Here is a 22,548-nt window from a genome sequence, read left to right as displayed (position 1 = left end):
AGAATAGTCAATTCCTGGTAGAGGGCGGAGGGCACTGTGCAGGATCAAAATAAGCTGCAGAAAGTTGTAAACCCAATCAGTTCCATCATGGGCACTAGCATCCTTAGCATCCAGGACACCTTCAAAAGGTGACAACCATTACAAAATTTTGTTAATTGTGGCGACCCACTTTCTGCGCAGGCAAACCGGCTCACAAATAGCCAGCGCGCGGGGAGAAACTTTGGTAATGCATCTCTGACGTCATTTCCGCCCGGAGAGGGCGGGCGCTAGGGATTAAATGCCAGCGCTGTGAAGTTTGAATAAACTAGTCTCGAAACAAATTACCGACTGCATGCCGTTGTCTCTCGCTCTGTATGTATTACATTGCTACATTGGTGACCCCGACGGTCCTAACGGGATTTGGACCAAAGATGACTGACTCTTCATCTGTTCACGCAGTTTCGCTCAAACTGCTGACTTTCTGGACGCTGCGACCACGCGTGTGGTTTAGCCAAGCAGAAGCCCAGTTCCAGATTCGGCAGATATCTTCTGATTCCACACATTACTATCACATGGTGAGCGCCCTTGACCAGGAGATGGCCGCCCAGGTTGCGGATTTCATACAGTCACCCCCGGAAGAAGGCAAATATGAAGCATTTAAAGCACTGCTCATTGGGACCTTTGGCCTCTCACAACGTGAGCGGGGTGCCCGCCTGCTTCACCTGGACAGTTTGGGAGACAGGCTGCCGTCAGCATTGATGAATGAGATGCTGGCCCTGGCTGACGGACACAAGCCCTGCCTCATGTTCGAGCAAGCGTTCCTAGAGCAACTGCCCGAGGACATACATCTGCTGCTGGCCGACGCAGATTTCAGCGACCCCCGGAAGGTGGCAGCCCGGGCAGACGTGCTGTGGAAAGCCAAGAGGGAGAGCGTGGTATCCGTCAGTCAGATTACCAGGCCACGCGCCCAACAGCAGACCAGACCAGGCCCAGCAAGGGGACGCACACAACAGAGGCAGGAGTGAGGAGGACAGTGAACAGTGGTGTTTTTACCACCAGCGGTGGGGCACAGAAGCCCGCCATTGTCGCCCGCCCTGCAAGGGCCAGGGCCAGCTGCCGCTAATGACTATGACGGCTGGCCACCAAGACAGCCTCTTGTACGTCTGGGACAAACAGTCGGGACGCCGCTTCTTGGTCGACACCGGAGTGGAGATCAGCATCTTGCCCCCGACAGAGTACGACACCCACAACAGGAAGCCAGGACCCACCCTGAGGGCTGCAAACGGCAGCACGATACGGACCTACGGCACCCACACAGTGCAGCTGCAGTTCGGCGCCAGCTGGTTCACGTGGGACTTCACACTGGCCGCCGTGGCCCAACCATTCCTGGGGGCGGACTTCTTGTGAGCTCACAGCCTGCTGGTCGACTTGCAAGGGAAAAGACTGGTACATGCCGAGACTTTCCAGACGTTCTCCCTCGGTGAAGCCAAGTTGCCGGCCCCATGCCTGGACTCCATCACGCTGTCGGACAACGAATTCACCAGAATCCTGGCGGACTTTCCATCGATTCTGGCACTGCAGCTCACAGCAGTCATGCCCAGACACAGGGTACAGCACCGCATCCCGACCCAGGGACCACCCCTCCACGCCCGTGCACGAAGGCTCCCCCCAGAAAAGCTCCGCCTGGCAAAGCAGTAGTTCAAGAGGATGGAGGAATTGGGGATCGTACAGAGGTCCAACAGCCCATGGGCCTCCCCCCTGCACATGGTGCCCAAAGCAGCTGGGGGTTGGAGACCATGCGGCGACTACCGCAGACTGAACGAGGCTACAACTCCAGACTGCTACCCCGTGCCGCACATACAAGATTTTGCAGCAAACCTGCACAGGGCAAGAATCTTTTCCAAAGTAGACCGACTGGGGATACCATCAAATCCCGGTGCACCCTGAAGACATCCCCAAAACAGCACTCATCAACCCATTCGGCCTGTTTGAGTTCCTCTGAATGCCGTTCAGCCTGAAGAATGCCGCACAGACGTTCCAGCGGCTAATGGATGCGGTGGGACACGACCTGGATTTTGCGTTCATCTATTTGGATGACATCCTTATAGCCAGCAGTAGTCGGCAGGAGCATCTGTCCCACCTCCACCAGCTCTACTCCCGTCCGAGTGATTTCAGCCTCACGATCCACCCCGCCAAATGCCAGTTTGGTCTCGATACCATCGACTTCCTGGGCCACAGGATTACCAAAGACAGGGCAACACCTCTGCCCACCAAGGTAGATGCGATCCGCCACGTTGCCCGGCCCAACACGGTCAAAGGCCTGCAGGAGTTTGTTAGTATGAACTTCTACCACCATTTCCTCCCCTCAGCAGCCTGCATCATGCACCCTTTGTACACCCTGATGTCGGGTAAAGGCAATGACATTACTTGGGACGAGGAGGCTGCGGCCGCTTTCGTTAAAGCCAAGGAAGCCTTGGCAGATGCCGCACCCCAGAACGGACGTTCCGACCGCCCTCACGGTGAACACATCCGACACAGCAGTCGGTGGGGTGCTAGAGCAGCTCATCGAGGGGCGCTGGCAACCCCTGGCATTCTTCAGCAAGCACCTACGACCACCCGAACTCAAGTACAGTGCTTTCGACCGGGAGCTGTTGGCACTATCTGGCAATCCGGCATTTCAGGTACTTCTTAGAAGGCAGGCTGTTCACCGCGTTCACGGACCACAAACCGTTGACCTTCGCGTTCACGAAGGTGTCCGATCCCTAGTCGGCTCCCCAGCAGCAACATCTGTCCTACATCTCCGAGTACACTACGGACATCCAGCATGTCTCGGTAAAGGACAACGTCGTGGCGGACGCACTCTCCAGACCAGCTGTCCAGGCCCTATCCCTGGGGGTGGACTATGCAGCACTGGCGGGGGCGCAGCAGGCAGACGACGAGATGCCCAGCTACAGGACCGCAGTCTCGGGTTTGCAGCTGCAAGACTTTCTCGTAGACCCAGGTGAGAGGACCCTCCTGTGCGACGTGGCTACCGGACAACCTCACCCCATCATCCTGGCAGCCTGGAGGTGGCGAGTTTTCGACTCCATACACGGTTTGGCGCACCCATCTATCAGGACAACCGTCCGGCTGGTCTCCAGCAAGTTCGCGTGGCACAGACTTCGCAAGCAGGTCAGTGAATGGGCCAGAACGTGCGCGCAGTGCCAAACAGCCAAGGTGCAGCAGCACACTAAAGCCCCGCCGCAGCAGTTCGAACCCACCCACCGGAGGTTCGACCACATCCACGTGGATATCGTGGGCCCCCTACCAGTGTCCCGAGGAGCATGGTACCTCCCAACTATGGTAGACCGGTTCACGAGGTGGCCAGAGGCGGTCCCGCTCACCGACACATCTGCCGATTCCTGCGCCCGAGCACTGATTGCAACCTGGGTAGCAGGCTTCAGGGTACCGGCCCACATTACCTCCGACAGAGGTGCCCAGTTCACCTCCAGCCTGTTGGGAACGCAGCTACACCACACAACTGCCTACCACCCACAGTCAAACAGACTAGTGGAGTGTTTCCACTGTCACCTGAAGTCGGCTCTCATGGCCCGCCTGAGAGGACCTAACTGGATGGACGAGCTTCCCTGGGTCCTGCTTGGAATTCGCACAGCACCCAAAGAGGATCTGCATGCCTCGTCGGCCGAGTTGGTGTACAGCGCGCCCCTGGCCATCCCAGGAGAGTTCATAACAGCCCCAAGGGGGCAAGAGGAAGAACCAGCAGCAGTCCTGGACAGGCTATGCGAAAGACTCGGCAACCTGGCCCCCGTACCAACTTCACAGCACGGACGGACCCCGACCCATGTACCCAAAGACCTGCAGAACTGTAAGTTTGTGTTTGTACGAAGGGGCGGACACCGGGCACCGCTACAGCGGACGTACGAGGGGCCGTTCAAGGTGATCAACAACAATGGGTCCACGTACGTTCTGGACATTGGGGGGAGAGAGGAGATTTTCACGGTGGACCGACTCAAACCAGCCCATGTGGACTTGGCACAGCCGGTCGAAGTTCAGGCACTGCGGCGCAGAGGCAGACCTCCCAGAGGCTGATCCAGACTGTGGACATTGGGGGGTGTATCGCCGGTTCTGGGGGGGGGGGGGGGGGACCCACTTTCTGTGCAAGCAAACCAGCTCACAAATAGCCAGCGCGCGGGGAGAGACTTTGGTAATGCACCTCTGACGTCAGTTCTGCCCGGAGAGGGCTGGCGCTAGGGATTAAATGCCAGCACCGCGAAGTTTGAATAAACTAGTCTCAAAACGACTTACCGACTGCATGCCGTTGTCTCTCGCTCTGTATGTAGTACATCGCTACAAATTTTATTTGTTCCATTTTAAAACTTGTTTGAGGGGGAAGGGAAGGGGCAAGAAACAGCAATACAGAAACTTGCATCTAAATTGGTAAATGCAAATAAACTTTTCAGAAATAATTCTACATGCTATATTCTGAATCTATAGAAACCATGCTGGCTTGAGAAGTTACAAATTTAATAAAAATGTACAATAAAAAATAAACATTACAAAATTTATAGATATTGTTTGAGCTGTGCCTAGCCATTCAATTGTGAATGTAGAGCAGAGCAGTGGGATAACCACGTGTCTTTGAGGTGCATTTTGGACTCCATCTTTCCAACCAGTGAAGTCAGACCAAGCGGCCTACAATTATTTTTTCTTCTGCCTCCCCCGAAGCATTTCAGATTCTTGTGATTCTTGAAAAATCATTACTAATGCCTTCACAATCTCTTCAGCCACTTCTTTCTGCAATCAGGGGTGTAGTCCATTGGTCTGACTGACTTATCTACATTCAGACCTGTAGCTTCCCAAGCACCTTCTTCATAGTAATAGCAACTACACTAACTTCTGCACCCAATCTCCCCCGACACACTTGAATTTCTAGTATACTGCTACTGTCCGCCACAGTGAAGATGGCGCAAAATATTTATTTTAAAATACATTTAATTTATATTTAAAATAATTTTTCAGCCATTTCTTTATTCTCCATTACTACCTCTCCAGTGTTACGTTCCAGTGGTCCATTATCAACTCTCACCTCTCTTTTACTATTTATATATCTAGAAAAAAACTTCTGGTATGCTCTTTGATATTACTGGCTAGCTTACTTTTATATTTCATCATTTTGCTCCTTATGGCTTTTTAGTTGCTTCTGTTGGTTTTTAAAAGCTTTCCAATCTTCTGACATCCCACTAACTTTTGCTCTATTATATGCACTTACTTTGGCTTTTATGTTGTCTTTTACTTCTCTTGTTAGTGAACAGTTGCATCAGCCGGCCTTTAGAGTACTTCATCCTTGGGATGCAACTATCTTGCCTTTTCTGAATTTGCCTCAGAAACACCAGTCATTGCTGTTATTCTGTCATCCTTTCCAATCAGTTTCAGCCAGCTCTTCTCTCCACTTTACTCCATCATACAAGGACTCCCAAGTCTCTTTGCATCTCTGCATTTTGAATTCTCGCCCCATTTAAATAACAGTCTGCCCGTTTACTTCTACCAAAGTGCATGATCATACACTTTCCAACACTGTATTTCATTTGCACTTCTTTGCCCATTCCCCTAAACTATCCAAGAGTCTCTGCAGGCACTCTGTTTCCTCAACACGACCCGCTCCTTCACCTGCCTTTGTATTATCAGCAAATTTAGCCACACATTGAAAGCAGCAGACCCAACACGGACCCTTGTGGAACTCCACTGGTAACCGGCAACCAGCCAAAATAGAATCTTTTTATTCCCACTCTGTTTTCTGCCAATCAGACAATGCTCCACCCATGCTAGTAACTTCCCTGTAATTCCATGGGATCTTATCTTGCTCAGCAGCCTCATGTGGAACACCTTTGTCAAAGACCTTCTGAAAATCCAAGGACACCTCATCTACTGCATCTCCGATATCTACCCTGCTTGTAATTTCCTCAAAAATTGCAGTAGGTTTATCAGGCAGCATTTTTCTTTCAGGAAAATCAGGGATTTCCTTTCACGGATCCAGGGAAGTTTGGCCAGGTGGATTCAGAATTGGCTTTCCTGCAGAAGGCAGAGGGTTGTGGTGGAGGGAGTACAATCAGATTGGAGGGTTGTGACTAGTGGTGTCCCACAAGGATTGGTTCTGGGACCTCTACTTTTCACGATTTTTATTAACAACCTGGATGTGGGGGTAGAAGGGTGGGTTGGCAAGTTTGCAGATGACACAAAGGTTGGTGGTGTTGTGGATAGTGTAGAGGATTATCGAAGATTGCAGAGAGACTTTGATAGGATGTAGAAGTTGGCTGAGAAGTGGTAGATGGAGTTCAACCCAGAGAAGTGTGAGGTGGTACACTTTGGAAGGACAAACTCCAAGGCAGAGTACAAAGTAAATGGCAGGATACTTGGTAGTGTGGAGGAGCAGAGGGATCTGGGGGTACATGTCCACAGATCCCTGAAAGTTGCCTCACAGTTAGATAGGGTAGTTAAGAAAGCTTATGGGGTGTTAACTTTCATAAGTCGAGGGATAGAGTTTAAGAGACGCGATGTAATGATGCAGCTCTATAAAACTCTAGTTAGGCCACACTTGGAGTACTATGTCCAGTTCTGGTCGCCTCACTATAGGAAGGATGTGGAAGCATTGGAAAGGGTACAGAGGAGATTTACCAGGATGCTGCCTGGTTTAGAGAGTATGGATTATGATAAGAGATTAAGGGAGCTAGGGCTTTACTCTTTGGAGAGAAGGCGGATGAGAGGAGACATGATAGAGGTGTACAAGCTATTAAGAGGAATAGACAGAGTGGACAGCCAGCGCCTCTTCCCCATGCTCAGTACAAGAGGACATGGCTTTAAGTTAAGGGGAGGGAAGTTCAAGGGGGATATTAGAGGAAGGTTTTTCACTCAGAGAGTGGTTGGTGCGTGGAATGCACTGCCTGAGTCAGTGGTGGCGGCAGACACACTAGTGAAGTTTAAGAGACTACTGGACAGGTATATGGAGGAATTTAAGGTGGGGGGGTTATATGGGAGGCAGGGTTTGAGGGTCGGCACAACATTGTGGGTCGAAGGGCCTGTAATGTGCTGTAGGTCTGACACGGTGGTCAGCAGCACAGGAGCGCCGCAGGGAACCGTACTCTCTCCAGTCCTGTTCACCCTGTACACATCAGACTTCCAATATAACTCGGAGTCCTGTCATGTGCAGAAGTTCGCTGATGACACGGCCATAGTGGGGTGTGTCAGGAATGGACAGGAGGAGGAGTATAGGAAACTGATACAGGACTTTGTGATATGGTGCAACTCAAACTACCTGCGTCTCAATATCACCAAGACCAAGGAGATGGTGGTGGACTTTAGGAGATCTATGCCTCATATGGAGCCAGTGATCATTAATGGAGAATGTGTGGAGCAGGTTAAGACCTACAAGTATCTGGGAGAACAGTTAGACGAGAAGCTAGACTGGACTGCCAACACAGATGCCTTGTGCAGGAAGGCACAGAGTCGACTGTACTTCCTTAGAAGGTTGGCGTCATTCAATGTCTGTAGTGAGATGCTGAAGATGTTCTATAGGTCAGTTGTGGAGAGCGCCCTCTTCTTTGTGGTGGCGTGTTGGGGAGGAAGCATTAAGAAGAGGGACGCCTCACGTCTTAATAAGCTGGTAAGGAAGGCGGGCTCTGTCGTGGGCAAAGTACTGGAGAGTTTAACATCGGTAGCTGAGCGAAGGGCGCTGAGTAGGCTACGGTCAATTATGGATAACTCTGAACATCCTCTACATAGCACCATCCAGAGACAGAGAAGCAGTTTCAGCGACAGGTTACTATCGATGCAATGCTCCTCTGACAGGATGAAGAGGTCAATACTCCCCAATGCCGTTAGGCTTTACAATTCAACCACCAGGACTTAAGAACTTTTTAAAAGCTATTAGTAATGCTGTTTGAGATAGTGATTTAGATGCATATCATATTTTTTTTACTGAGTTAAGTATTGTATGTTATTAGTTTTGCTACAACAAGTGTATGGGACATTGGAAAAAAAGTTGAATTTCCCCATGGGGATGAATAAAGTATCTATCTATCTACCTCTATCTACTATTCTATGTTCTAAACCATGCTGATCTTGGTGTATCTTGTCACGTGCCTCCAGGTACTCCGTAATCTCATCCTTAACAATCTATTCCAACAACTTCCCAACCACTGATATCAGGCTAACAGGTCTAGTTTCCTTTCTGCTGTCTCCCACCCTTCTTAAAGAGTGGAGTAACATTTGCTATTTTCCAGTCATTCGGTACAATGCCAGAATCTAGCAATTCTTGAAAGATCATTGTTAATGCCTCTACAATTTCTCCAGCTACTTCCTTCAGAACCTGACAGTGCATTCAATCAGGTCCAGTAGATTTTTCCACCCTCAGACCACTAAGCTTCCTGAGCACCTTCTCAATCGTAATTTTCACTGCACAAACTTCACTTATCTGACACTCTTAAATGTCCAGCATACTGCAAACATCTTCTAATGTGATGACTGATGCAAAATACACATTCGGTTCTCAACCATCTCTGCATCTCTCATTACAATATCTTCAACGTCATTTTCAATTGGTCCTATATCTACCCTCAACTCTTTTACCTTCCATATACTGAAAAAAAGCCTTTAGTATCTTAATCATAGAACCATAGAACATTACAACACAGTACAGACCCTTCAGCCCTCCATGTTGTGCCGACCCATTAAATCCTTAAAAGTCTACCCCACAACCCTCCATTTTTCTTTCATCCATGTGCCTATCCAAGTGGCTCTTAAATACCCCTAATGTTTTAGCCTCCACCACCATCCCTGGCAAGTCATTCCAGACACTCACAACCCTCTGTGTAAAAAAACTTACCCCTGATGTCTCCCCTAAACTTCCCTCCCTTTATTTTATACAGATACCCTCTGGTGTTTGCTATTGGTGCCCTGGGAAACAGGTACTGACTATCCACCCTATCTATGCCTCTCAATCTTGTAGACCTCGATCAAGTCCTAATGAAGCCTAGCATCCCATAGGCCTTCTTAACTACACTACCAACCTGTGCAGCAACCTTGAGGGATGTATGGATTTGAACCCCAAGGTCCCTTTATTCATCCACACTCTTAAGTAACTGACCATTAATCCTGTACTCAGTCTTCTGGTTTGTCCTTCCAAAATGCATCACCTCACACTTACCCGGATTGAACTCCATCTGCCGTTTTTCTGCCCAACTCTGCAGCCTATCTATATCCTCTTGTAACCTTCGACAACCTACAGCTCCATCCACAACTCCTCCAATCTTTGTGTCATCCGCAAATTTACAAAAAGGTTTCAGCCTGAAACGTCACTACTTCCTCCCATAGATGCTGTCTGGCCTGCTGAGTTCTGCCAGCATTTTGTGTTTTTATTTATTTCCAGCATCTGCAGATTCACTCGTTTTGCCTTGGGAGAGAAAGTTTACAAGGATGTTGGCACTTGAGGACACAAATTATTGGGAAAGGTTGATAAGGTTAGGACTTTACTCCCTAGAACATAGAAGTTTGATAGATTTGATAGAGGTATACCAAATTTTGAGGGGTATAGATAGGGCAAATGCAAGCAGGCTCCCCCCCCCCCACCCCCCAAAAGTGAGGTTGGGTGAGACCACAACCATGGGTCATGAGTTAAAGACGAAAAATGAAAAGTTTAAGGGTAACATGAGGGAAAGCTTCTTCAGAGGGGAGTGAGAGTATGGAATGAACTGCCAGCGCAAGTGGTGGATATGGGTTCAATTTCAGTTTAGAGAAACTTGGATAGGTACACAGATAGGAGGGGTATAGAGGGCTATAGTCCAAATGTGGGTCAATAGGAATAAGATTAATTATTCAGCATGGACTAGATGGGTCAAAGGGCCAGTTTCTGTGCCAAGGCATTCTGACTTTTTACTGCATGCATTCAAATATAACACCTTCAGTCCTGTATTTTGCCCTATCATCTGCCTGTCCTTCCATCTCACCACACTACATCTACTTGTATACCAACTACTCCATCCTCAGTCACATCATTCTGCTTCCCATACCCCTGTCAAATTAGTTTAAACCCTCAGCAGCACTAGCAAACCTGCCCAGAAGGATATTGCCCCCTCTGCCTGATCATCCTTCCCCTTTCAAATACTGTGAACCCAATCAAAAACATGCCTGTTTCTAGTACCTGGGAGGCAACCTACCACTCAGGTGTCTCTTTCACATCCACAGAACCTCCCGTCTCCTCCAACTATAGTATTTCCTATCACTACTCCACTCCTCCCTTGCCAGAGCCAAACTCAGTACCAGAAACCCAATCAATACTGCTTCACACAGTAAGTCCTCACCACGCTCCCCCCACCAACAGTATCCAATGTGGTATACATATTATTGGAGGCAATGGCTAAAGGTGTAATATGCCCTGTCTATCTATTGGCTTTCCCTCTCCTGAGTTATCTAGCTCCTACAACTTGGGTGCACAACCTCCCAGTAAGTAAGTGGGTGTTGGAACATCCCTGTTAGACTGAACACGAAGAAATCTGCAGATGCTGGAAATTCAAGCAACACTCACACGAAATGCTGGTGAAATGTAGGCCAGGCAGCATCTATAGGAAGTACAGTCAACAGTTCAGGTCGAGACCCTTCGTCAGGACTAACTGAAAGGAAAGATAGTAAGAGATTTGAAAGTGGGAGGGGGAAGGGGAGACCCAAAATGATAGGAGAAGACAGGAGGGGGAGGGATGAAGCTAAGAGCTGGGAAGTTGATTGGCAAAAGGGATACAAGGCTAGAGAAGGGGGAGTATCATAGGACGAAAGGCCTTGGAAGAAAGGGGGGAGGGGAGCACCAGAGGAAGATGGAGAACAGGCAAGGAGTTAGAGAGAGGGCGAGAGAGAAAAAAGAAAAACAGAAAATAAATAGGGGTGGGATAAGAGGAGGAGGGACAGTAATTCAAGTTAGAGCAATCAAAGTTCATGCCATCAGGTTGGAGGCTACCCAGATGGAATAAGGTAAACACAAGGTACACTGCAGATGCTGTGGTCAAATCAAGACATACAAAAAAGCTGGATGAACTAAGCAGGTCGGGCAGCATCCGTTGAAAGAAGCAGTCAACGTTTCAGGTCGAGACCCTTTGTCAGGACTAAAGGAGGAGGGGGCAGGGGCCCTATAAAGGTGGGGGGGAGGGTGGAAAACCAATCAGAGGAAAGATCAAGGGGTGGGGGAGGGGATAGGCAGGAGAGGTGAAGAAGGAATCTAAGGGGAAAGCACAATGGGTAGTAGAAGGCGGCAAAGTCATGAGAGGTGAAAGGCAGCTAGAAGAGGAGACAGAGTGAAGGTGGGATGGGGGAAGGGAGAGGAAGGGAATTACCAGAAGTTGGAGATTCAATGTTCATACCAAGGGGCTGGAGACTACCCAGACAGTATATGAGATGTTGTTCCTCCAACCGAAGTTTGGCCTCATCATGGCAGTAGAGGAGGCCATGTACGGCCATATCCGAATGGTAATGCAAAGGAGAGTTTAAGTGAGCGGCAACCGGGAGATCCTGTCTGTCATGACGGACGGAGTGTAGGTGCTTAACGAAGTGGTCCCCCAATCTGCTTCAGGTCTCGTCGATGTAGAGGAGGCCACACCGGGAGGACCGGATGCAATAGATTACCCCCACAGACTCACAAGTGAAGCGTTGCCTCACCTGGAAGGACTGTTTGGGGCCCTGAATGGTGGTAAGAGAACAGTCTATGCTCCAAATCTATACTGGTACCGCTCCCCAACTTTTCCTTCGATACATTGACGACTACATTGGTGCAGCTTCCTGCACCCATGCAGAGCTAGTCAATTTCATCGACCTTGCATCTAACTTTCACCCAGCCCTCAAATTCACTTGGTCCATCTCAGACACTCTTCTCCCCTTTCTCGATCTCTTAGTCTACCTCTCTGGAGATAGACTGTCCACTGATATCTTCTATAAACCCACTGACTCCCATAACTACCTTGATTATACCTCTTCCCACCCTGCCAAATGCAAAAATTCTATTCCCTATTCCCAGTTCCTCCATCTCTGCCGCATCTGCTCCAAGGATGAGGCTTTCCATTCCAGGACATCCCAAATGTCTTCTTTCTTTAAGAATTGTGGTTTCCCTTCTGCCATCATCAATGATGCCCTCACCCGCATCTCCATTTCCCGCACTTCGGCCCTCACCCCATCCTCCCGTCACCACAACAGGGACCATGTCCCAGCATATTATCCTCCGCAACTTCCGCCACCTTCAACAGGACCCCACCACTAAGGACATCTTTCCCCCTCTACCCCTCTCTGCTTTTCGCAGGGATCGTTCCCTCCGCGACTGCCTGGTTCACACTTCCCTCCTCACAAATCTGCTACCTGGCACTTATCCCTGCAAGCGCAAGTGCTATACCTGTCCCTACACCACCTCTCTTACCACCATTCAGGGCCCCCAAACAGTCCTTCCAGGCGAGGCAACACTTCACTTGTGAATCTGTTGGGGTAATCTATTGCATCTGGTGCAGCCTCCTCTACATCGACGAGACCCAACGCAGATTGGGGGACCGCTTCGTTGAGCACCTATGCTCCATCCGCCACAACAAACAGGATCTCCCGGTTGCCACTCACTTTAACTCTCCTTCACATTCCCATTCAGATATGTCCATACATGGCCTCCTCTACTGCCATGATGAGGACAAACTCAGGTTGGAGGAGCACCACCTCATATACCGTCTGGGTAGTCTCCAGCCCCTTGGTATGAATATCGAATTCTCCAACTTCCGTTAATTCCCTCCCTCTCCCTTCCCCCATCCCACCTTCACTCTGTCTCCTCTTCTAGCTGCCTTTCACCTCTCATGACTCTGCCGCCTTCTACTAGATTCCTTCTTCACCTCTCCTGCCTATCCCCTCCCCCACCCCTTGATCTTTCCTCTGATTGGTTTTCCACCCTCCCCCCAACTTCTTTATAGGGCCCCTGCCCCCTCCTTTAGTCCTGACGAAGGGTCTCGACCCGAGACATTGACTGCTTCTTTCAATGGATGCTGCCCGACCTGCTGAGTTCATCCAGCTTTTTTGTACGTCTGGAATATAAGGTGCTATTCCTCCAACCCGAGTGTGGCTTCATCTCGACAGTAGAGGCCATAGATTGACATATCGGAATGGGAATGGGACATGGAATTAAAATGTGTGGCCACTGGGAGATCCTGCTTCCTCTGGCGGACAGTGCGCAGGTGCTCAGCGAAACGGTCTCCCAATCTGCGTCAGATCTCACCAATAACTAGAAGGCCGCACTGGACACAGTATATCACACCAGCCGACTCACAGGTGAAGTGTTGCCTCACCTAGAAGGACTGTTTGAGGCCCTGAATGGTGGTGAGGGAGTAAGTGCAAGGACAGTCCTTCCAGGTGAGGCAACACTTCACCTGTGAGTCTACTGGTGATATACTGTGTCCGGTGCTCCCGGTGTGGCCTTCTATATATTGGTGAGACCTGACACAGACTGGGAGACCGTTTCGCTGAGCACCTGCTCTCTGTCTGCCAGAGAAAGCAGGATCTCCCAGTGGCCACACATTTTAATTCCACGCCCCATTCCCATTCCGATATGTCAATCCATTGCCTCTTCTACTGTCGAGATGAAGCCACACTCAGGTTGGAGGAACAACACCTTTTATTCCATTTGGGTAGCCTCCAACCTGATGGCATGAATATTGATTTCTCTAACTTCCGTTAATGCCCTTTCTCCTCTTCTTACCCCATCCCTATTTATTTATATTTTTTCTCTTTCCCTCTCACAATAACTCCTTGCCTATTCTCCATCTTCCTCTGGCGCATTTCTTCCAAAGCCTTCCATCCTATGATACTCCTCCTTCTCTAGCCTTGTATCCCTTTTGCCAATCAATTTCCCAGCTCTTAGCTTCATTCCTCCCCCTCCTGTCTTCCCCCATCAATTTGGGTCTTCCCCCCCCCCACTTTCAAATCTTTTACTATCTTTCCTTTCAGTTAGTCCTGACAAAGGGTCTCAACCCGAAGTGTCAACTGTACTTCTTCCTATAGATACTGCCTGGCCTGCTGCGTTCCACCTGTTAGACTGTGGCTGTGATGTTCTCATTTCACAGCAACCTCTAGTGCAGGAGCACAAAAATTAAACCAACCTGCAAATTACACCCTAGTCTTAGGCTACGTCCACGCTACACCGGATAAATCTGTAACCGAAGCCTTTTCTCTTTGTTTTTACCCTTCATCCACACTAAAACAGCATTTTTGTCTCCCAAAACCAGAACTTTGCAGAAACGCTCTCCAAAGTGTGTATTTTTAAAAACACCAGATTGGCCAGATTAGTGTGGATGGGGTAACCAGAGACTTGTGAAAATGCTGGCAGCGTGCTATTTCATTGTTTTTCTGAATGCAACCTAACAATTGCAGAACAGACTGCAATGAAACTGATGCCAGAAGAGTTAGAAATGTACTCACCAAATACTTTGACCCATAATTTACTGAATAAATAAGTATACTCACTTTGCCCTGTTTTCTGTCCTTGCTCGTATGAAGGTGGTTTACCTATTTATGCAAGTACTTCTCTGACAATAGATGTGTAACAGCCTAATGTAACAGCCTCTGGAAATACAAGATAAAACAGATGCAGACATGTTTTATACATTTAACAAGGTGCTTTATTAATGCAACACCATTAGTCAGTTTTTCCAATGTTTGTCGTCAGCCGAGTCAATCTGTCTATGAACTCCGTCGGTCGCCTCCATACACTCCAGTATTTGTTTTTTTTACTTTTAGGTTCTCCTGCGTGAAAGCCAACAGCTGTACGTCGTTTTAAGTTTTTCTAGTCTGTAACTACACAAATACGGACTTTTACGATGAGATTCAACACCAAGCATGTCGCTTGTTTTCAGTAGATGTGTCCTGCACATACACAGGAGATTTGCCAAAATCTCCATTTCAATGTGGATAGAGATTTTTTTTTTTTTAAAAACGCATAGTGTGGACGCCTATCATTTTTACGCGAAACTGGTGTTTTCAAAATTATCTGGTCTACTGAGGACGTAGCCTTAGAATTTTACTGCTATACTTTCCTCAAAGATCACAATAAGACCATAAGATTATAGGAGCAGATTGGCCCATCGAGTCTGCTCCACCATTTCATTGCTGATTTAATTTTCTTCTCAGTCCCAGTCTCCTGCCTTCTCCCCATATCCTTTCATGCCCTGACCAATCAAAAACTTATTGACCTCTGCCTTAACTATAAAGACCTTGCCTCTATAAGCTGCCTGTGGCAAAGAATTCCACAGATGTCAAAAGCCTTCTGAAAATCTAAGTGCACAACACCAAACAATTCTCCTTTGTCAATCTTACTTGTTATCTCTAAAGAATTCCAACAGATTTGTCAGGCAAGATTTTCCCTTGAGGAAACCACACTGACTATGGCCTATTTTATCATGTGCCTCCAAGTATCCTGAACCTCATCCTTAATAATTGAATCCAACATCTTCCCAACCACTGAGGTCAGACTAACTGGACTATAGTTTTTCTTCTGCCCCTCTCCATTCCAGAAGAGTGGAGTAACATTTGCAATTTTCCAGTCTTCCAGTACCATCCAGTATGTAGGGATTCTTCAAAGATCATTATTAATGCCTCCACAATCTCTTCAGCCTCCCCTTTCAGAACTCTGGGGTGTACATCATCTGGTCCAGGTGATTTATCTACTTTCAGACCTTTCAGTTTGCCCAAGAACCTTCTCTCTGGTCATGATAACTTGATACACTTCATGGCCCCTGGCACCTGGCACTTCCACCGTACCGCTAATGTCTTCCAAAGATCAGACTAAAACCCAACATTAGACATAACGTAGAGCAGTGGATGTAGTGTATATGAATTTCAGTAAGGCATTTGATAAGGTTTCCTATGCAAGGCTCATTCAGAAAGTAAGGAGGCATGGGATCCAAGGAGACCTTGCATTGTGGATCCAGAATTGGCTTGCCCACAGAAGGCAAACAGAGGACGGTGATCAGTGGCATTTCACACTGATCTGTTCGGAGACCCCTCTTCTTTGTGATTTTTATAAATGTCCTGGGTGAAGAGGGTTAGTATGTTTGCTGATGACACAAAAATTGGGGGGGGGGGGGGGGTGTTATGATAGTCTGGAGGGTTGTCAGAGGTTACAGCAGGACATCGATAGGATGCAGAACTGGGTTGAAGAGTGGTAGATGAAGTTCAACCCCAGATAAGTGTGGAGTGGTTAATAGTAAGGTTCTTACCATGGTAGAGGATCAGCAAGATTTTGGAGTCCATGTCCATAAGACACTCAAAGCTGCTGCGCAGGTTGTCAGCATTAAGAAGGCGTGTGGTGTATTGGCCTTCATCAACCATGAGATTGACTTCAAGAGCCAAGAGATAATGTTACAAGACCTTAGTTAGACCCCACTTGGAGTATTTTGTTCAGTTGCTGTCACCTCACTACAGGAAAGATGTAGATACTATAGAAAGCAGGTACAAGAGGGATGTCAGAGGCAAGTTTTTCCCCACAGAGAATGGTGCGTGCTTGGAATGCACTACCAGCAACTGTGGTGGAGGCAGATACAATAAGGTACAATCGGCCCTCCTTATCTGCGAGGGAATGGTGCGGGGACCCCCCCGCGGATACCAAAATTCATGGATGCTCAAGTCCCTTATTTAACATGCATCAGCGCAGTGGTCTTTAGGACCCAGCGGAACCCCAGACTTTATTTAACATGTCTTTGTGCAGTGTAAATTAGGACCTGGTGGCGCAGCTCTGAATCTGCAGTGTTTCTGGTCACGAAAATAATCACAATCGTGATTGAAAATAAGGTGGAAGTAATAACGCGATTGGAAAGAGGTGAAATGCCACCCATTGGAAAAGTGTTAGGCTACAGTCGGTCAACGATCGGAACAATTTTAATGGAGAATGTGAAAGACCCTGCCCCGATGAAAGCTACAATTATTACTAAGCAACGCAGTGGTTAAATTATTGAAAAAACATATATTTCTTGAGTGTTTTATATGCATAGAAAGGTAAAATATGTACTATATTACTAAGAAAAACATTTGACTAACTGACGCTAAATACCGGATGTACCTGTTCCAACATCAAATCCAACTTAAAGACGGACTCAGGAGTGGAACTCATTCATAACCCAGGGACTGCCTGTACTTTTGTCATTTCTAGATTACTTATAATATCTAATACAATGTAAATGCTAATGTAAATGGTTGTTATACTGTATTGTTTAGGGAATAATGACCAGAAAAAAGTCTACATGCTCAAGCAACAAGTGCTGGAGAACGAACTTAAAGGTTTTCCTGGATCCGTGGTTGGTTGAATCCGCGCATACGGAATCTGCAGATAAGGAGGGCCAAATATATAGGGTAGCTAATGTTATCCCACTTTTTAAAAGAAAGGAGGGAGAGAGAAAATAGGGAATTATAGACCAGTTAGCCTGACATCAGTGGTGGGGAAGATGCTGGAGTCAATTATAAAAGATGAAATAGCAGCACATTTGGATAGCAGTAACAGGATCCGTCTGAGTCAGCATGGATTTACGATGGGGAAATCATGCTTGACTAATCTTCTGGAATTTTTTGAGGATGTAACTATGAAAATGGACACGGGAGAGCCAATGGATGTAGTGTACCTGGACTTTCAGAAAGACTTTGACAAGGTCCCACATAGGAAATTAGTGGGCAGAATTAGAGCACATGGCATTGGGGGTAGGGTACTAACATGGACAGAAAATTGGTTGGCAGACAGGAAACAAAGAGCAGGGATTAACGGAATGGCAGGCAGTGACTAGTGGGGTACCGCAAGGCTCGGTGCTGGGACCGCAGCTATTTCCAATATAAATTAATGATTTAGATGAAGGGATTAAAAGTAACATTAGCGAATTTGCAGATGACACAAAGCTGGGTGGCACTGTGAAATATGAGGAGGATGTTAGGAGAATGCAGGGTGACTTGGACAGGTAGGGTGAGCAGGCAGATGCATGGCAGATGCAGTTTAATGTGGATAAATGTGAGGTTATCCACTTTGCTGGCAAGAACAGGAAGGCAGATTACAATCTGAATGGTGTCAAGTTAGGAAAAGGGGAAGTACAACGAGATCTAGGTGTCTTTGTTCAACAGTCACTGAAAGAAAGCATGCAAGTACAGCAGGCAGTGAAGCTAATGGCATGTTGGTCTTCATAAGAAGGGGAGTTGAGTATAGGAGCAAAGAGGTCCTGCTGCAGATGTACAGGGACCTGGTGAGACCATACCTGGAGTACTGTGTTCAGTTTTGGTCTCCAAATTTGAGGAAGGACATTCTTGCTATTGAGAGAGTGCAGTGTAGGTTCACAAGGTTAATTCCTGGGATGGCGGGACTGTCATACATTGAAAGATTGGAGTGACTGGGCATGTATACACTGGAATTTAGAAGGATGAGAGAGGATCTGATTGAAACATAAGATTATTAAGGGATTGGACACGCTAGAGGCAGGAAACATGGTCCCAATGTTGGAGGAGTCCAGAACCAGAGGCCACAGTTTAAGAATAAGTGGTAGGCCATTTAGAACGGAGTTGAGGAAAAACTTTTTCACCCAGAGAGTTGTGGATCTGTGGAATGCTCTGCCTCAAAAGGCAGTGGAGGCCAATTCTCTGGATGCTTTCAAGAAAGAGTTAGATAGAGCTCTTATAGATAGCCGAGTCAAGGGATATGAGGAGAAGGCGGGAACAGGGTACTGATTGTGGATGATCAGCCATGATCACAGTGAATGGCGGTGCTGGCTCGAAGGGCCAAATGGCCTACTCCTGCACCTATTGTCTATAAAGTCTTTTCAGAGATAGGTATATGAAGCTTAGAAAAATAGAGGGCTATGTGGTAGGGAAATTCTATGCAGTTTCTAGAATAGGTTACATGGTTGGCATAACATTGTGGACAGAAGAGCCTGTAACATGCTGTAAATTTCTATTTTCCGTATTTTCTATATGGATAACGCACGGTTCCAGAGGTCAGCTCATAGCCTTCAAGACAGGATAGGAAATGCTGAAGAGCAATTCCCTACAATTAAATATGGAAACCAAACCACTGAAACATTTTCTTCTTGAACAGCTACATTCTAGACAAGCTGAGCTCCCTGGTGCATTCCTGCTCATTCTCCATGAGCTTCTCTCTCCCCCCTCTGCACTATTCATCACCATTAAACTCGTTCAATACTGAAAGGAAATGCAAATTTCAGGAGCTAGAACTAATTTACTGCTGAAGAATGTTATTCTCCTGTCATTAATAATGACTTTCAGACTACAGCAGTTCACACCTGATTTCAGCATTAAATATTGGCAATTTGAAGAATTAAGACGATGAGTGCTGGAAATGAGATTTCACTAGTACAGCAGGTGAGTTTAAGAAATAGCAGAAATTTCTGAAGGACCAGTAAACTCCCATTGTTCCCAGGTTAATGCCATGAAACTGTTAGGGTTCCATCTCCTCACTATGGAGTACAAAAGCAATTTACAATACAAAAATATTGCAGATACTAAAGCTACTGTCCAACCTCATCATTCAATTAATATTCCTACCTGAAGGGAATATTACAAGCAATAATACATGGTATAAGATTTTAGTGCACAAACATTAAGATAAATGGTCAGTGCTTTAGAGTTTCCTTCAAGGACACAAACACTGGCCACCCTAACTCTGCTCTGTGTGAGTTGTGCTTTCACTGAAACCAGCTGTTGTGCTGTATATGAAAAGGCAAGGTATTCAGAGCAATGGAAATGAATACCAATCTGATCGAAAGGGCACATCAAATGAAAGGATAACAGTCAGCAATCTAGACAATATTCCTAGACTTCCTCATCTGGCTCTGAACCCCAACATTAAAAAAACTGAAGCATTTAAGCTTAAAATCAATTAGCTCAGAACCTTCACTCCACATCCAAATAATTGGGATATGCAGAAGAATAATTAACAGGGCTATGGGGAAAGAGCAGAGTAAATGCACTCATGTGATTACCGTAGATTCCGGATTATAAGTCGCTACTTTTTTCCCACATTTTGAACAGCTTTGAACTCTGCGGCCTTTAATCCAGAGCGGCTAATACATGTTTTTTTTTCATGCCGCCTCGTAAACATTTTGCCTCGTAACAGTAGACCAATAAAATTGATGAGTAGTTCACAGAGGTCCAATGAAATTGTACGATAAATCAAGCGCACTTTCACAATTAAATTATTGTAAATCAGTCATTTGTACTCACCCTCATCAACATGGAAAACACTCGAAGAAAAGCATTGTGCTGCCTTTATGGCAGTTACTTAGTTTATAATATTTTCGCTTAGTAATTCATTTGTTAGTTAAAGTTAGAAGTGTTTTAACTATATTTGTTTTCTGTACTACATCCCGGGATGCTATGACGTCACACCCGGTTTCGCCGCGTCTTGTGGGATACCGGTTTGCGATATACGGGAAGGTGGGGGCATTACGCGAGCGCATCAGACCCGATTAGACCCGATCGCGTTACGCGAGCTCATCAGACCCGAGCGAAAACGCTGCTTTTAAGTTAAAGGCGATCAATAACTTTTCCTGGTAGGCTGCAGTATATATATTTTTACCAGTCGCTAGGAGATATTGGAATGTTGTTCGTGCTGTTCAGTAAAAAAGTATATGCAACGTAATTTGTGTTACCGATACGTATGTATATTTAAAAGTAGCCGTATTACAGGCACGGTTCGAAAAAAAGCATTTGCAATATATATTTGTTTGTTACCATATGGATTTAATTAAAAGTTAAAAAATCCTCACGTGTAATATCTTTCTGTGTAAATATCTCATATTACAACATGGGACACCTGCGGCCTAAAATCCGGTGCGGCCTTTACAATTAAAAAATTGATTTTATTTCTAAAATTAGAGCCAGCGGCTTTTAATCAGGTGCGCTCTGTAGTCCGGAATCTACGGTACTCTACCAAGTGCTGGTGGACTCAATTGGCCAAATTCCATCCACCCAAATTGCAAATAGCGCATAATTCTATCAACCCAACCTGTACAGAAGTGTGGCAAAATATATTGTTGATTTGGCAACTGGAAAAAGTTTGGTAACAACATGCATAGAAATAAGGTATTAAATGATCAAACACCAGATTGTGAAGAAAGGGAAATGTAATGCTCTGCAGCTTTTTCCCAATATATAGACCAAAGTTCAAAGTAAATTTATTAATCAAAGTGCACACAATATACTACCTTGAGATTCATTTTCTTGCAGGCACTTACAGTAGAAGAAATACAACAGTCAATAAAAAATACAGACTGACACAATCAATATGCAAAAGATGACAAACTGTGCAAATAAAAAAAATAGTAAATAAGCGTGTGAGGCATTGATCGTGCCAATAGTCAGAGGCTTTTTCCCCCCGGGCTGAAAAGGCTATCAGGAGAGGGCACAGTTTTAAGGTGCTTGGAAGTAGGTACAGAGGAGATGTCAGAAGCAAGTTGTTTGTTTTTTTTTAAATACACACACGCAGAGAGTGATGAGTGCGTGGAATGGGCTGCCAGGGTCTTTTAAGAGACTCCTGGATAGGTACATGGAGCTTAGAAAAATAGAGGGCTATGGGTAAGCCTGGTAATTTCTAAAGTACATACATGTTCAGCACAGCGTTGTGGGCCAAAGGGGCTGTATCATACTGTAGTTTTTCTATGTTTCTATAAATAATACTGAGAGCACGAGTTGTAGTCCTTGAAAGCGAGCCTGTAGGTTGTGGAATCAGTTCAGAGTTGAGAGGAGTTTAATTATCCACAGTGGTTCAGGAGCCTGATGGTTAAATGTTAATGACTGTTCCAGAACCTGGTGGTGTGGGACCCAAAGATCTTGTACTTCCTCCCCGACAACAGCAGTGAGAAGAGAGCATGGCCAGAAAGGTGGCGAACTTGATGATGGATTCTGTTTTCTTGTAGATGGATTCTGTTTTCTTGTAGATCTGCTCAATGATGTTGAGGGCTTTTCCCTGTGATGGACGAGTTGATTAATGAACCGTCCAAAAGTGCAGAATTCACTCAGGTTTTAAGGTGGGCCATTAGTCCAATTCATTATGTACCAGTCTGATAAATTGGACAAACATTTAAAATGCAAAAAGGACCAAACACACCAGAAATTTGGTAAAATGACCATGCTATAAATTATCTAGCTTTATTTATAGAAACTACTGGGACACATTTTCATTAGTGCTTGATAAAGAGAAATTAGGAGCACGAATTCACAATTAATGATCCAAGTTACGAGAATGTGGAATTAGAAGAGCATTGGGGAAAGGGGCAGAGAGAATAGAGTTCCTAATGCTAAAAGTAATGGATATGGGCCAGTAAATTCACAAACAGGAGAAAATCTGCAGGTGCTGGAAATCCAAGCAACACAAAATGCTGGAGAAACTCAGCAGGCCAGGCAACATCTATGGGGGGAAAAAACAGCACAATTGACATTTTGAGCAGAGACCCTTCCCCAGTCCACAGGTAAAGTCCTCCCCACCATTGAGCACATCTACACAGAGCACTGTTGCAGGAAAGAAGCATC

General features: G+C 46.4%; 1 protein-coding gene across 1 annotated transcript in view; it reads right to left on the bottom strand.

The window, feature by feature from the left end:
• Window positions 1–22,548, bottom strand: part of igf2bp3 (insulin-like growth factor 2 mRNA binding protein 3) — a 178,033-nt gene that overhangs the window by 124,631 nt on the left and 30,854 nt on the right. The gene's annotated exons all lie outside the window — the stretch shown is intronic.

This window comes from Hemitrygon akajei, chromosome 20 (assembly GCF_048418815.1).
Source record: "Hemitrygon akajei chromosome 20, sHemAka1.3, whole genome shotgun sequence".
NCBI lineage: Eukaryota > Metazoa > Chordata > Chondrichthyes > Myliobatiformes > Dasyatidae > Hemitrygon > Hemitrygon akajei.
The sequence above is the reverse complement of the archived record's forward strand: the minus strand, read 5'-3'. Positions and strand labels throughout refer to the sequence as shown.